Source organism: Neoarius graeffei, chromosome 24 (assembly GCF_027579695.1).
Source record: "Neoarius graeffei isolate fNeoGra1 chromosome 24, fNeoGra1.pri, whole genome shotgun sequence".
Lineage (NCBI taxonomy): Eukaryota > Metazoa > Chordata > Actinopteri > Siluriformes > Ariidae > Neoarius > Neoarius graeffei.
The window spans coordinates 41618105-41635093 of record NC_083592.1 but is presented as its reverse complement, the minus strand read 5'-3'; the positions used below and the strand labels follow the sequence as shown (position 1 = coordinate 41635093).

The 16989-nt window shown below is 40.6% G+C and overlaps 1 protein-coding gene across 1 annotated transcript in view; it reads right to left on the bottom strand.

Moving 5' to 3' along the window:
* cfap299 (cilia and flagella associated protein 299) overlaps positions 1 to 16989 on the bottom strand; it is a 109514-nt gene that overhangs the window by 69149 nt on the left and 23376 nt on the right. The gene's annotated exons all lie outside the window — the stretch shown is intronic.

The window sequence follows — 16989 nt, the reverse complement described above, 5'->3', positions numbered from 1 at the left end:
AACCTAACCTACATGTCTCTGGACTGTGGGGGAAACCAGAGCACCCGGAGGAAACCCACACGGACAACATGCAAACTCCGCACAGAAAGGCCCTCGCCGGCCACGGGGCTCGAACGCGGACCTTCTTGCTGTGAGGCAACAGCGCTAACCACTACACCACCGTGCTGCCCATATGAATACGCCACTCGTGTTTGTCATACGAACTACATCCGGGACATGGAGATCCAAAACCATGATGTAAATCTCTATATGTCACTGATGAGGAAATCAATTAATTGTTTTGAGAAATTTGGGCCCTTTTTGTCTGTGAATGTGTCGATATAATAAAAAGAAACTCACACATTGGCTTGAAGATACAGTATGAAGTTTATCTTCTCGTATTAAAAAACTTGCATTTTCATATGAAATACATCATGGATCTGAGTGACATGTTTAAAAAATATTGGCTGGCATTGAGTGGTCTATCAGATATATTCCATTCAGCTAGTACTGAATGAGTCGAAGACGAGTTCAATATCATGCTAGCTGAATGGAATATATCTGATATACCATGAAAAAAATCCAGCCAGCCAATATTATTATTATTATTATTATTATACATACACATTCCTTTTGGGTGTTCAACGTGTCTTTCTCTGTCAAAATTCTCTCAAAATCTTCCGTATTTAACAAAGCAAACCTGGCGGCCATGTTTGTTTACAAATTGTCACAGTCGCTCACTAACGTGGAAGTTTTACATGTAATATTCGTCTTATGGCATTTTCAATTCACTGTGACAGTTTATTGTGGGCGCTGGCGGTGAACAATATGCGCAACAGAAAACTCTCTCATTGAATATTCACATCAGCTCCGATGTGTAACGTCATGTTGTCTTGACAACCATGCAATATCGTAAACCATATTCAACGCTCATTCTCCATTGGGTAGAGTGACATGATGCACGTACAGTAGGATAAGCGATATGCTAACAATATTGCATGCTATCAAACCAAATGAATGAAACCTGCTAGAAGGGAATAGAATAGATGTGTTTATTCCATGGAAAAAGTGTCCTGTATGTATAATAATTTCCAATATTTTACTCCGATGATGTCACTCCCCGTGCTTTCCTGTTGGCTAGATGCGCATTGTCAAAAGGTGTCCATATAATATAAAGAACATTACACGGTGGCATGATGATGTGAAGTTTATCTTCTCGTGTTGAAAATATTTTCATTTGTTTGCTTCGCTCACTCATGAATATGTTCACCACTCCAAGATAAACTTCATATCTTCGCGCAAACATGTAATATCCCCGCTCTCTCTCTCTCTCTCTCTCTCTCTCTCTCTTTCTAATTAAAGAACTAGATGGTGGTGCTGAAATGAAAATTCACATAGCTGCATGGCCTAAACCTGCAGAACCTGAAGGGTCTAATTTTTTACCATCTATTAAGCCCCTAAATACTTCAATATGGAACGGAAAAAATAAATGCAGCCAAACGGCGTTAAATCACAACAGAGTAACACACAAAACAAGGAGTGATTTATGAATAGCAAAGTGTGTACAGTCCCAGCGAGTGATTTCAGTCCAATAACGGGATTTTAGAGGTAATTAATCACAGTGGGAAATGCTATTGCATGAATTTTCTCGCCTGCTATTCACCTCTATCTCACGTTGAATGCTGCTTTTTCAGCATGATTGGATTCCCTGCCATGGAAGCAAAGTTTTGGCATGCTACAGGATCCATGGCACCTGACAAAACACTGGCACTCATCTTGCACCTTTCACAGTATAGTACCAGCAATAGCGCCTTGTCATTCCCCCAACCTTCACTTTGCTCAACTTTCATAGCGTCTGCATTATGTCTGCAGAATCTTCCGTTTGCCAGTAAACAGGTATTTGAGAACTTGCTCTGGTTTACGCACTGTTCTGTGAGGTGCATGGAGAGGTGAAAAGGGTAGCTTGGGTACACCGTGACCGATCCTTACCTGCTTACCATAAACAGTGCAGGTTATATTACATCTCATGCTCTGTTTACTGCTTCGCACTGCTCAACTGACCCAGGTCATCTCTCTCTCTCTCTCTAGTTTTACAGCATCTTTTATAGCACCTTTTAATGTTTTCTGAAAAAAAATGAAGATTAATTTTAAATATTCATTACAGAAATTAAGTCAAGCACATAAAGTTTCACATGAAGTTTCAATCGTTAAACATTCTTCTCAGGAGTTCAATTCTGATGTGGAAAGACAATCACCTCCCCAAACTGAAAACACAGAGATATACGTATGATCTATAGGTAGAACAGGTCACTTTAAAAGGTCTGATTTTCACATCAGCTGTTTTCTACTGAACAGGAATAGAGACGTAATGGGTTTGACCTATGCAAATGGGCGTGAAGTCAAAAGTCATGCACCTGCACAGGTCAGAAGATTTAATGTTCCTAATGGGCCTCTAAACCCTCTTACCTTTATGTCATAATCAATTCTTGCTCAGCTCAGGTCACAGACGTACAGGTAGGGGACGTTTTTACAAACAGGCCTCACCACTCAGAAAGAATTTTGCAGAACTTGATGCGATTGGAGCCTCTTCTGTTTATTCTGGATGAAAAGAAAGTGTATGTGTGTGTGTGTGTGTGTGTGTGTGTGTGTCAGGGGCAGCTCTAAGTAAATGGAACACACACATGCCATTTGTTTTGCTCATCCCACTTGGCTGCTTGTACTACCTAATCTGTAGTTAGATGCCAAGTACTGTAAAATTAGCAAGACCAAGCAACCTTGTGAGACAGAAGGACTAAAGTAAGGCTCAGAATGGACTGACTAACTGAGTAGTTGTCTAATATATTTAGAGAATACATATTTGTTGTAAGGGCGGCACGGTGGTGTAGTGGTTAGCGCTGTCGCCTCACAGCAAGAAGGTCCGGGTTCGAGCCCAGCGGCCGGCGAGGGCCTTTCTGTGCGGAGTTTGCATGTTCTCCCCGTGTCCGCGTGGGTTTCCTCCAGGTGCTCCGGTTTCCCCCACAGTCCAAAGACATGCAGGTTAGGTTAACTGGTGACTCTAAATTGACCGTAGGTGTGAATGTGAGTGTGAATGGTTGTCTGTGTCTATGTGTCAGCCCTGTGATGACCTGGCGACTTGTCCAGGGTGTACCCCGCCTTTCGCCCGTAGTCAGCTGGGATAGGCTCCAGCTTGCCTGCGACCCTGTAGAAGGATAAAGCGGCTAGAGATAATGAGATGAGATGAGATATTTGTTGTAAGGGCGGCACGGTGGTGTAGTGGTTAGCGCTGTCGCCTCACAGCAAGAAGGTCCGGGTTCGAGCCCCGTGGCCGGCGAGGGCCTTTCTGTGCGGAGTTTGCATGTTCTCCCCGTGTCCGCGTGGGTTTCCTCCGGGTGCTCCGGTTTCCCCCACAGTCCAAAGACATGCAGGTTAGGTTAACTGGTGACTCTAAATTGACCGTAGGTGTGAATGTGAGTGTGAATGGTTGTCTGTGTCTATGTGTCAGCCCTGTGATGACCTGGCGACTTGTCCAGGGTGTACCCCGCCTTTCGCCCGTAGTCAGCTGGGATAGGCTCCAGCTTGCCTGCAACCCTGTAGAACAGGATAAAGCGGCTACAGATAATGAGATGAGATATTTGTTGTAAATATCTTATTCACAGATTAACAATACCTGTGTTGAGGTACTGCATGTAAATGATCATAATTGTTATTGAGTAAGGAATAAAACCCTGGGGATGTGCTGTTACTGGAAAATAATCACAGATGGGGGAACAGCTAGCATAAAGTGCAAGTACATTTATCACACCAAAGTTATTTATCACAGCAATAATTTTTCTGTAACACCACATCCCGAAACTTTATATATGTGGACATACTAGAGCATCTAAAAAAAATTAGAATATCATGAAAAAAGTTCAGTATTTTCCATCAGTTATTTAAGAAAGTGAAAATGTAATATATTCTAGACTCATTACATGTAAATTAAAATGTTTCACATATTTTTCCATTTTAATTTTAATAATTAAGCCCTACAGTGCAAAAAAAAAATCTCAAAACATCAGCGAGTTTGAGTAAAACAGAATAAATACCATGTATCATATCAAGTATGAGTAAAACAGAATAAATACCATGTATCTCTTGGTCTACTTCAGTACATTCAACCACAATCATGGGGAAGACTGCTGACTTGGCAGTTGTCCAGAAGACGATCATCGACACCCTCCACAAGGAGGGTAAACCACAGAAGGTTATTACTGAAAAGGCTGGCTGGAAAAGGTGCACAAGCAACAGGGATGACCTCAGCCTAGAGAGGATAGTCAAGAAAAGTCGATTCAAGACCTTGGGAGAGCTTCACAAGGAGTGGGCTGAGGCTGGTGTCAGTGCATCAAGAGCCACCACACACAGACGTCTTCAGAAAAGGGGCTACAACTGTCACATTCCTAATATCAAGCCACTCCTGAACCAGAGACAACGTCAGAAGCATCTTATCTGGGATCAGGAGAGAAAGAACTGGGCTGTTGCTCAGTGGTCCAAAGTCCTCTTTTCAGATGAAAGTAAATTTTGCATTTCATTTGGAAATCCAGGTCCTAGAGTCTGTAGGAAGAATGAAAAGGCACAGAATCCAAGGTGTTTGAAGTCCAGTATGAAGTTTCCACAGTCTGTGATAATTTGGGGTGTCATGTCATTTGCTGGTGTTGATCCACTGTGTTTTATCAAGTCCAAATTTAATGCAGGATCTACCAGGAGATTTTAGAACACTTCATGCTTCCATCTGCTGACAAGATTTATGGAGATGCTGATTTCCTTTTCCAGCAGGACTTAGCACCTGCCCACAGTGCCAAAACCACTACCAAATGGTTTGCTGACCAAGATATTACTGTGCTTGATTGGCCAGCCAACTCGCCTGACCTGAACCCCACAGAGAATCTTTGGGGTATTGTCAAGAGGAAGATGAGAAACACCCGACCCAAAAATACAGACAAACTGTAGGCCGCTATCAAAGCAACCTGGGCTTCATTAATGGCTCAGCAGTGCCACAGGCTGATCGCCTCCATGCCACGCAACATTGATGCAGTAATTTGTGGTAAAGGAGCCACAACTAAGTCTCGATTTGTATAAATGAACATACTTTTCAGAAGTTGGAAGTTTCTGTATTGTAAATACTTTTTTGATTGATCTTAGGAAATATTCTAATAATTTGAGATACTGGATTTCTGAATTTCATGAGCTAAAAGCCATTATCAAAATTAAAACAAAAAAAGGCTTGAAATATTTCACTTGATGTGTAATGAATATAGAATATATGAACGTTTACCTTTTTGAATTAACTTACAAAAAATGAACTTTTTCACAATATTCTAATTTTTTGAGATGCACAAGTTTGTGTGTGTGTGTGTGCGTATACAGCAATCTAGCAACATGTACTTTTTATTAAATAAAGATTGGTACATTGTACTTTTTATTAATTTATATTTACATTTAATAGAATTTTACATCATCAGCTATAAACTGTAGTTCCATCAACGTCCTCTCTCTTTTTTTCCCTTTCTTGAATTTGAAGCTTGTCATATTACTAAGAAACCACCAAGCCTGTGTCAGAAAACAAAATTACATCCTTACCTCTGTTACAAAGTGCTGACACTAGAGACTCTTTCCATAAATGTTAAACATCTCCTCACAGAAAACCACACGTTTTTAAGACGTCCACTATACAAGTACCTGTGTAGGTTGTTGCTTTAGCAGGTGATAGCAAAAAAATATTAGAATAAGTGCATTAATATAAATCTCCTAGCTGGTACTACTGTTTGAGCCATGCTGTTATAGAAAGTTAATCAACTCCTCCTGACCAATTTAGCAAAACACTGTGGTATAATAATAAATAATCCATCCATCCATTGTCTATACCGCTTATCTGTCAGGGTTACGGGGGAAGCTGACATCAGGTAAGAGGTGGGGTACATCCGGGGCATGTCACCAGTCTATCACAGGGCTAATACAGAGACCAACAATCATTCACACACACATTCATATCTATGGGCAATTTAGAGTAGCCAGTTAATCTAATATGCATGTCTTTGGATCAGTGTTGTAGTTGAGTCACTTGAGTCTGAGTCCAGTCTCGAGTCCCTAGCGTTCGAGTCTGAGTCAAGTCCAAGTCATTCAAGAAAATTTCGAGTCAAGTCTGAGTCGAGTCCACTATTGATCCGAGTCGAGTCCAGGAACAAGACTCCATCTGCACCATTTGACGGTGGCTGTTGCTGCCTTTATGTGAAAGCGTCTCTGCTACAGTATTGGACTAACATTACTGCTTGACTGCCCCATTTTAGTTAATAGGCTACAGATAAAAAGCTTGTTCATCGCTCAGCAAGTCCCGCCCACTATCAACAGGGCAAATAACATGAGAGAGGGTTAACACTAGCTAGTTCATCACTCAGCAAGCAAGTCCCGCTATCAACAGGGCAATGAACATAGTGTGTCACTTCCTTCTCTGAGTGGAGTCTTGCCAAATGACGATTGAAGTTCGAGGCTGTCCCCGTCGTCTCCTCGATAGTTCTTCTGCATATGGAACACATAGCAGTGCATTTTTTCCCACTGCACGAGAAGTCTGTATAAGCAAAGCGGACAATCCTAGGGGCTTCATTCCAGGCGTTTTAGTGCCATTAACGTTAGTTTGTTCTTGAACATGACGTATGAACCGGTGAATGTGAATTCTCTTGCATGAAATTAGTACAAAAATTAATGTAGATATAAATATCTTCTGCCAAATTATTATGGCATGCTACAAAAAATAATAAAAAAAATCCGAGTCCTCGTCTCCAGTCCGAATGCTGTTAATGCACGAGTCCGAGTCCAAGTCATCAGTGCTCAAGTCCAATTCAAGTCATGAGTCCTTAAAATTAGGGCACGAGTTGGACTCGAGTCCGAGTCCTGGACTCGAGTTTTACAAGCCTGCTTTGGACTATGGGAGGAAACTGGAGCACCTGGAGGAAACCCAAACAGGTACAGGGAGAACATGCAAACTCCACATAGAAAGGCTCCAGTTCGCTGCAGCGTTCGAACCCAGAACCTTCTTGCTGTGAGGCAACAGTGCTAATTCATATGTATATTAGGTCTTAATCATGAATTTCTTGAGACAAGTTTGCATGCTACATGTCAGAAGGCAAAATTTCATTGTTCTCAAGATGTCATAAACAGCAAATCCTGGCTACCTTTTAACAAGCTGCAAAACTTTGGCAACTTAATTCACTTCAACAATTCAATCCAGTTTTCTGTGTATAAAGGAAAAAATCCTTTATATCTCTAGCCGCTTTATCCTGTTCTACAGGGTCGCAGGCAAGCTGGAGCCTATCCCAGCTGACTACAGGCGAAAGGCGGGGTACACCCTGGGGAAGTCACCAGGTCATCACAGGGCTGACACATAGACACAGACAACCATTCACACCTACAGTCAATTTAGAGTCACCAGTTAACCTAACCTGCATGCCTTTGGACGAAACCCACAGGGAGAACATGCAAACTATGCACAGAAAGGCCCTCGCCGGCCACGGGGCTCGAACCCGGACCTTCTTGCTGTGAGGCGACAGCGCTAACCACTACACCACCGTGCCACCCCAAAATCCTTTATATGGCATATATAAAACCTTCAGAGGAACCAGTCTCTTTCTCCTAAAAGCTAACCCCATCCTCCTCTGGCCAATGCAGTGCTCAAACACTTACAATGCCGTGTTTAGACACTTCCAATAACTCATCATGCTTTAACTATATAACAGACCCAGCCAAGGGAGTATGACAAACTTCTTATACAATATACAGCAAGAAGATCTCTGTGTTGATAGCAAACCTGCCTGCAAACGTTCTGGAGCACTGATCATTATATCTCTCTGTTTATCACGCTTGTTCATTTTAACAGTTTTCAGAAAAACAGTCTAATTAGACTTCCAGAATAAGCTGATAGTGATCATGGTCAGAACAAGCCTGATCTAGTTATGGGGAAATTCTATCTCTAAATGATATCCATTACTTTTAAATCACTACCAGCAGGTCTATTAAAGCACCACCCTTGTAATAAAAACTTTTTCAAAGTAATTCCTGTATGACTTTATGATCACTAACCATTTTAATCTCTGCTTTCTGTGACAACTAAGCTTATATTTTGGCACGTTAAGCGTTTTCTTTTTGGTTGATATATGAATATGTCTGTCTTCATATGCTGAAGATGTCTATCTATGTCAAGTAATAAAGTGCTGCATCAGACTGGTGTTATATGGACACAGCCCTAATCCTGCCTAATAATAGAGGGCTAGAGAGAGTTTCCATGAGTGTGATTAACTGATTAGTTAATTTTGAAAATATGTCCATTTGGACACCTCTAATGCAGGTGTGCAGGACATTTCCAGACAAAAACAATGTTCAACATTGGAACACTGGAAAAATTTACACTAAAAAATGCAAAAAACATCAATATCAATTCATATCAGCCCTTTAGCTTTCTAAGACACAAAACATATTATTAGCTAGATGATACCAGAAAATTACCAAAAGGTTTTGGGGTCTGGATCCACCGTTTAGAGAGCTGTGAGCTAAACAAAATGACAAGAAAAAGACGCATTAGCTGGTGAAGGGCAATTCCATGTAAATGTCAACCTCACCATGCAAAAATAAAGCAACATGTAATACATCAAAACCACTCCCAGAGATATCACCTAGGCCTGTATTTTACAGATGTGAATAAGTTGAACCAATTTGTAACCAACCTAATATGTCACAGTCAGTCTTTCTTTCTTATAATGTAAAACCCAAGCTAAAATCAACTTTGATCATGTACAATTCTATATTATTCCCACAAGCCACAGAAATGTATGCTAAAATCCACAAAACAGCAAAACAATAGCCATCCTAAATATTATTTAAGAACTTTGATAGTTTTAGCTGATATTTAGAGAGTTTTTCAAAGGGTTGTGGTGGTTAAATTGCTGATTTTCTAAACATATGCCATGTCTATTTCAGACGCGTCACATCCATAACGGAATTTCGTCACATCCATAACGCTGACTTTTCCTTCCGAAACTCTGCATGAAATACAAAATATTTTAAACAAAGATTTTTTAATATTCACCTTGGACCCCTCTATCAAATGGATATCTCCATTTCGACATTAGGTTTACAATTTCACAGAGTCTGATAAAAATGTACAGTCACCCAAGAAAAGTGATACTTTTTCTGTCACATCCATAACGCATCTTTTATTGGCATTTTCTGGCATGCCCTAGATGTACTATGGGAATTGTTCTTGTTCTATCACTTCTCCAGTATGGTACAGCCTTAAAATATGCAACACCTGTTTAAATACTGGGAGACAATAAAACATGCACTGGGTCATTTGTTGCCATTTTGAGTTCAAGTGTCACGTCCATAACGCTGGAATTGCTCTGAAGCTATTTTTGTGTTTACAGAATATGCCAGCATAACATATCATCAGTGATGGCTCTGTTTAAATAGTTGCATCACATGCTTAAATTCCAAAATAATGAACAAACACATGTTCATTCCTCATTCGTTTTTTACCACAGCGCTGCTAAATTCTCTATTCTGATTGGTCAAGAGGTGTTTATTAATTTTCTATAACAGCAGCTCGAACGATATTGCCAGCTGTATTTCATATAATAGATTTAAATTAACATGTAACATCACGGGCAGCACGGTGGTGTAGTGGTTAGCGCTGTCGCCTCACAGCAAGAAGGTCCAGGTTCGAGCCCCGTGGCCGGCGAGGGCCTTTCTGTGTGGAGTTTGCATGTTCTCCCCATGTCCGCGTGGGTTTCCTCCGGGTGCTCCGGTTTCCCCCACAGTCCAAAGATATGCAGGTTAGGTTAACTGGTGACTCTAAATTGACCGTAGGTGTGAATGTGAGTGTGAATGGTTGTCTGTGTCTATGTGTCAGCCCTGTGATGACCTGGCGACTTGTCCAGGGTGTACCCCGCCTTTCGCCCGTAGTCAGCTGGGATAGGCTCCAGCTTGCCTGCGACCCTGTAGAACAGGATAAAGCGGCTAGAGATAATGAGATGAGATGTAACATCACTCCCAGCTCTGAGCCTAACTCCACCCACTGCAAAATTTTGAAAAATGCTAAAAAGTGGGCAAGAGGCTGAGTGGGGTGGATGTATGAGGCAGGAGTTGCTCAGTTTATGGATGTAACTCTGTATTGCAGTGCTTGACAAAGGTTTGCCAAAGTAATCCCGAGCCCATGTGGTTATCAGCTATAGATGAATGACGATTCTTGATGCAGTGCCGTCTGAGGGATCGGAGATCACGGGTGTTCAGCTTAGGCTTGTGCCCTTGCCCTTTACACACCAAAATTCCTCCAGATTACTTGAATTGTTTAAATAATATTATGCACCGTAGAGGGTGAAATATCTAAATCTCTTCCTGTCTTTCTTTGAGGAACATTTGTTTTTAAACATTTCAATAATTTTCTCATGCATTCGTTGCCAAACTGGAGATCCTCGACCCATCTTTGCTCCTCAAATGCTAAGCCTTTCCTGGATACTGATTTTGTACCAAATCATGATTATAATCACCTGTCGACATCACCTGTTTCAAATCACATCATTATGTAATTGTTTTACCTCATTACTAGCCCTAAATTGCCCCCTTCTCAGCTTTTTTTGGAATGTGTTGCAGGTCTGGAACACAGGAACGGATGGATATTAACAACTGACATGATGTTGACCAGGCAAAACATGAAATATCTTGGGCTCATTCTGTCTGCACTGAAATACAAGTCAAAGTAAATTTAGAAATCGCTACTTTCTTTTTTTTTTATTTGCATTTTTCATACCATTCCAACTTTTTTCTGAGTTGGGGTTGTAATTCAATTTTTTTTTTCATTTTTATTAATTAAAAGTCACTTCATGTCTTAAAGTAATGATGGATGTCATTTCTTTTTTACTTAGTTGAGCGGTTCTTGACATAATATGGATTACTACAGTTGTGGAATAGGGCTATTTACTGTACTTTTATTATTTACTATTTACTGTTTGATCTCAAACACATTAAGAAGGCAAGAAATTGCACTAATTAACTTGTGACGAGGCACATGCGAATTGAAAAGCATTCCAGGTGACGACCTCATGAAGCTGGTTAAGATAATGGCAATAGTGTGCAAAGCGTCATCAAGGTAAACGCTGGCTTCTTTGTAGAATCGAAACTCTGAAACATATTTTGTTTTTTTTAAACACTTTTTTGTTTAGCACACAATTCCGTATGTTCCGTATGTTATTTCATAGTTTCATTGTCTTCAGTATTGTTCTACAATGTAGAGAACAGTCACAATACAAAAACACTTATGAATGAGTAGGTGTGTCCAAACTTTTGTCTGGTATCGTAGCTAGTATAACATAAGTGATAACTAACCTTTTTTGTGGATGTTCCATAATTTTACACATAAGTCTAAATGGATAAAACGTATAATGTGTTTCTCTTCAGTGAACAGAAATTGTAATTGTTGGCAAAATGATGTGGTATAAAAGGAATAAAACACTTCAGTACATACCAGGATTTTTTTTTTCTTTTGGAAAATAATCAAATTCTAGGCACGATCAATTCTTAGTAATGTGTTATTCTCATCTCATTATCTCTAGCTGCTTTATCCTGTTCTACAGGGTTGCAGGCAAGCTGGAGCCTATCCCAGCTGACTACAGGCGAAAGGTGGGGTACACCCTGGACAAGTCGCCAGGTCATCACAGGGCTGACACATAGACACAGACAACCATTCACACTTACGGTCAATTTAGACTCACTAGTTAACCTAACCTGCATGTCTTTGGACTGCGGGGGAAACCGGAGCACCCGGAGGAAACCCACACGGACACAACATGCAAACTCCGCACAGAAAGGCCGTCGCCGGCCACGGGAATCGAACCCGGACCTTCTTGCTGTGAGGCGACAGCGCTAACCACTACACCACCGTGCCACCTAATGTGTTATTATGCCTGATAAATCTTTGAACTTATTTGAACTCCATAAACATGTCCCAAATTTCACATCATTTTTTGTGTTTTTCATTCACAAGTGTCAAGCTTCAAAACAAAACAAAAAACCCTAAAAGTTCTTAATTAAGTCATATTTCATATATATGTAATCTCAGTCGCATAGTACCGTACATATTTAGTGGAAAAAGCTACCGCATACCACAATTATTAGCATGAGTTGTTATAATATTTCCTCAAAGTTAGATAAACACTACGGAAGTCACTGTAAGGCTTATGGGTTGAGTTGTATGTTACTCTTACTTGTGATTAAATTAAATAATCTCACATTTGTGCACTATTTGGATTCCTGGGCAAGTGTCAAACAGATGTGCCTTAATTACAATTTTGCATAGCAAATTGGAAAGTACACATTTACCCGCTTGCCAGGTGCCGCAAACATATTCAGTGGGTGGGAGGGAAGCTTCTGAGAAAACATTATTTCCGTCCAACAAAATTGACCACACTGCTCCTCATATCCGGCATACCTTTAAAGCTTGTTACTTTCTGGCAGCTATGTGTGGTGAAGATGGAGATGAAGATAACTGTTTGCTCTTCTGTGTTTGATTATGATTCCGTCCGCCAACACGAGAAATTTCGAGTACCGAGTCAGGAAACTGCAAAGTATAGGATTTTACTGAATAATAAAAATATAGGCAAACATATGTATTTTTATATAGCATTTATATAGCAAATAGAAGGACTCCTAGGACTACAGCTTTGGGGAAATGGTTTCTCTTGGACTCTGCTGCATGGTAATGTGGTCTCAGAGCATCTGAATCCGTCACTATTTTTATAGGGCTATGATAAATGGTCCTTAGAGGACAAGCCTAAGTGGCCTTGAAATATGGTGTTGATGCGCCCCGTGGGCCTTGTTATTTACATCCGATCTGAAGGTGTTTTGGATATAAGACATGCCACTCAGTTGCATGATGTCAAATCAAAGACTGAAGTTACAAGGTGTGTATGTGTGCGTCTTGTTCTAAAAAAAAAAAAAGTGTAAGAATTACACCATTTAAATATGTCCAGCGACGTTTTAAATAACATTTCATTTGAATTTTATTCCTGAATGATCTTTTAGCTGTGTCTCTTGCATGTGACCCTGTACACACAGTCACTTTTCAAAACAAGGATATATAAAGGAAATAATTTATCACAGTTAAGTGTGATAAAAGAAATTCTTTCTCTTAATAAATTTCAGATGGTCTTTCATGCTTTATATACGACTCTCTAGTGTAATTATCACAATAATAAAGGGAAGCCTACCGTACAAATGCAGATTATTGGTGCAGTGAATAGATCAGAAATGTAAGAGACATGAAGAGAGAGAAACCATAAGGTCTCACATGACAAATGTCACTGTAATTCTGAATGAATAGATGCTTTTCATTCCTGCAAAGTGAAAGGTTCCAGCTGAAAAGCAACTCCAATAGTGTGTGTTACACTTTAATATCAGTATCCAACCCCTGTCATGAAATATATTGGTCCTGTCAAAAGTCCTTAGCTCAAACAGTCGGTGTTCCAGATGTTTTGAATTCCAAAATTGTTGTGAGGAAAATGCTTTGTTTTCGCACACAAGAGTGAGATGTCTCAGATGTACTATTTTTGTATAATGTAATTTTTTTTTTTTTTGCTATAGTCATGCACAAAACATTCTGGACAGATGTTGGCCACATTTTTATTTTCAAAATAAAAGTGTATATATAATGCATTGATGGCTGTGTAGAACTGGACTCGGACAGAGAATCGCATCCTCTTCTTTTTAGATGAATGAAACTGCCAACCCATAAACATGTACAAGTACGTATGTACAGAGATGTCTGACCATTCTCATGTTGCAGGAACACAATCTAAACATCTCATCTCATCTCATTATCTGTAGCCGCTTTATCCTGTTCTACAGGGTCGCAGGCGAGCTGGAGCCTATCCCAGCTGACTACGGGCGAAAGGCGGGGTACACCCTGGACAAGTCGCCAGGTCATCACAGGGCTGACACATAGACACAGACAACCATTCACACTCACATTCACACCTACGGTCAATTTAGAGTCACCAGTTAACCTAACCTGCATGTCTTTGGACTGTGGGGGAAACCGGCGCACCCGGAGGAAACCCACGTGGACATGGGGAGAACATGCAAACTCCGCACAGAAAGGCCCTCGCCGGCCACGGGGCTCGAACCCGGACCTTCTTGCTGTGAGGCGACAGCGCGAACCACTACACCACCATGCCGCCCAATCTAAACATACAGTATATAAAACAGCTAAACTCTTACAAGCTCTGAAAAAAAAAATGGTTTAAACTTTAAACATTTAAGTCTCGGAGAGAAACCATCAGTGCAAAATGAGCAGTCAGGAGTTGTATCGATACTATATAGAGGAAAAATGGCCTGTTAGGACATACATCAGATTTTATTTTTCCATCACCAATGAACATTGTAGCTTGCTAGTCTGAAACATACTCATTTGTTTGTGCCTGTTTGTGTTCCTGCACCTTCGAGCCAAGTCTCCTTGGTTTCCTGTGTTTCCTGTTTTCCTGGTTTTTGAGTTTCTAAATCTCTCTAGCGCTTCCCACGTTGCTCCCAGTTCCTCGTTTTGACCTCTACCAGTTACAATTATACCCGCAGAGACTACGTCTGCCTGTGTACTTACAATTTAGAGGTCAAAATTAAAAGTGTTACACTTTCACAGAGTATTGCTGGGTCTGCCAGTAAAATCTAAATTCAGTCATAAAATTCTTATTCGATACCCTTACACTGTAGTAATATTGCACAGGCTATCCTCTTTTTTTACCCCCTTGCATGTTAAAATAAACTTAAATTGGAGGGAGGAATGTAATTTATACCCTTCTCTGGCCAATGCTCATAATGGAAGTCTTAGAGGAATCGCATAGTGGTGAAAGTGCAGGGGCAGCACATATTTGAAGACTGGGAACCCACTTCATCTTCAGCGTGAGTTGCTAGGTCATGGAGGCTGAGGCCCCAATGTAAACACAGGTGTTGAGGAGGTGCGTAAATGGGGTTACCCCCATCCAGTAGCAAGAGAAACACCGAAAATCACGCTATGAGAGTGTAAAACAACCTCCTAAGTAACACAGAAACAGATCCTCCTGTTCCTTTTCAAACTTGACTACCCTTTAATAAGGCTAATTTGTGAGGATTAAGCAGGCCTTAGCTGTTACACCGTAGTAGCAGATAGTGATCAAATGATCAGATAATGATTTCAGTTTACCCACGTGCTCATTTACAGTCATACCCCATTTATCTTATGCTTGATCATTCAAAAAGTGACAGGATATAACTTTGGGATTTGTGGAATTGAAGTCCTCTCTGGAAGAAATGTGAAGATTAAAATATTTCATTAATGTTGATCAATCAGATGGCTGAGAGTGGCAAGTGTGTATGGAGGATGCCATGGCCTAATGGTTAGAGAAGCAGCTTTGGGATCAAAATGTTGCCGGTTCAATTCCCTGGACCAGCAGGAATGGCTGATGTGCCCTTGAGCAAGGCACCTAACCCACCCCAGGCTGCTCCGGGTATGTTGCATGTCACTCTGGATGTAATGTATACATGAAATAGGTATTCAGGGCTGTGTCCCATACTACATACTAAGGAGTCAAAAACTAAATAGTTGGGACACAAGAGCTTCACAATGGAAAAATGTGCCACTTGCAATCCTGTAATCCTGACAAATCTGAATCCTGACAATGTTGAAGCTATCTGGATTCCAAAAGAGCAAAACTGGCCATCTTCTCTGAGTGGGAGGGATGGCATTCGTATCTTCTCTGTCAGTCAGAGCAATACTGGTAAATTGTGGGCACCTTTGAGCTGCTGTATGTGGAAGAGGGCAGAGAACAATTTCTTCTGTGATGCAGCATACAGACTATGATGCAGTAAACAACAGTTTGAAAAGATGTGACAGCCTTCGCCCTCCCTAGTTGGTAACTGCCATGTGGATAGACGAGAACTAGCTACTGAGTGGAAATTACAAAAAAAAAGTTAAAAAAATGGAGGTTAAAAAATCTTGAAGCACAAAAATAGAAAAAAAAATCCATATACAAAGAGTGGAGGCACAATGATGCAAGATATACCTCCACCAAATCCAACCCCACCAGTTCTCACTGTGAATTACTATTATAGGTTTGCCAGGATGACTCAACATTTAGAGCCAGGATCATAAACTAGTAGTGAGTTTTCACGAGTCCTCACTCACCCATCCAAGATACATAATTTTAAAGTGACTGTAAAATGTCTTGACAGTTTGTGTTTAATATTTAAATGAGACTGTGAGTGATGGCGTAACTCACTCTGGCCCCGTCTAGTCCAGAAGGAACGATCTAAAGTGGGCCACCTTGTGCAATAAATGTTGCGAGCTATATACAAGCTATGTACAGAAGCTATATACACCCTAGGAATACCGACCTATTTGCCAGAAAGAATCCAAAACGGCGAGGAATTGACCGAGAAGAAGTGATTTTTGTTGAACTGCTCATTAAGGCTTATTTAGTCCATAACTTCATTAATAATTGCAATTAAGCAAATCTGGGTAGAAGTTATATGCATCCTAGGTACCACTACCTTCATGCCAGAAAGAATCAAAACCAGTGAAGAATTGAGAGAGAATAAGTGGTTTGTGTGGAAACTGCTCGTTAGGGTTTAATTAATCCATATCTTCATTATTAATTGCAATTATGCAAATTTGGGTAGAATTTATATGCACCCCAGACAGACCAACCTTCCTGCCAAAAAGAATACAAATCGGTGAAGAATTGAGAGAGAAGAAGCGATTTTCGTGAAATGTGGACGACGCCAGACGGATGACAGACAACACATGATGGCATAAGCTCATCGCCTGTCGGCCGGATGAGCTAATAACGGGAAATAATTAAATACTCTCCTACCATCAGCACCTACTGAAATGTATGATTACATATACTTAATACTTTGCTATCTAATCAAGAAAAAGTGGCCTAAACAGTGTTTGCTTGGGAA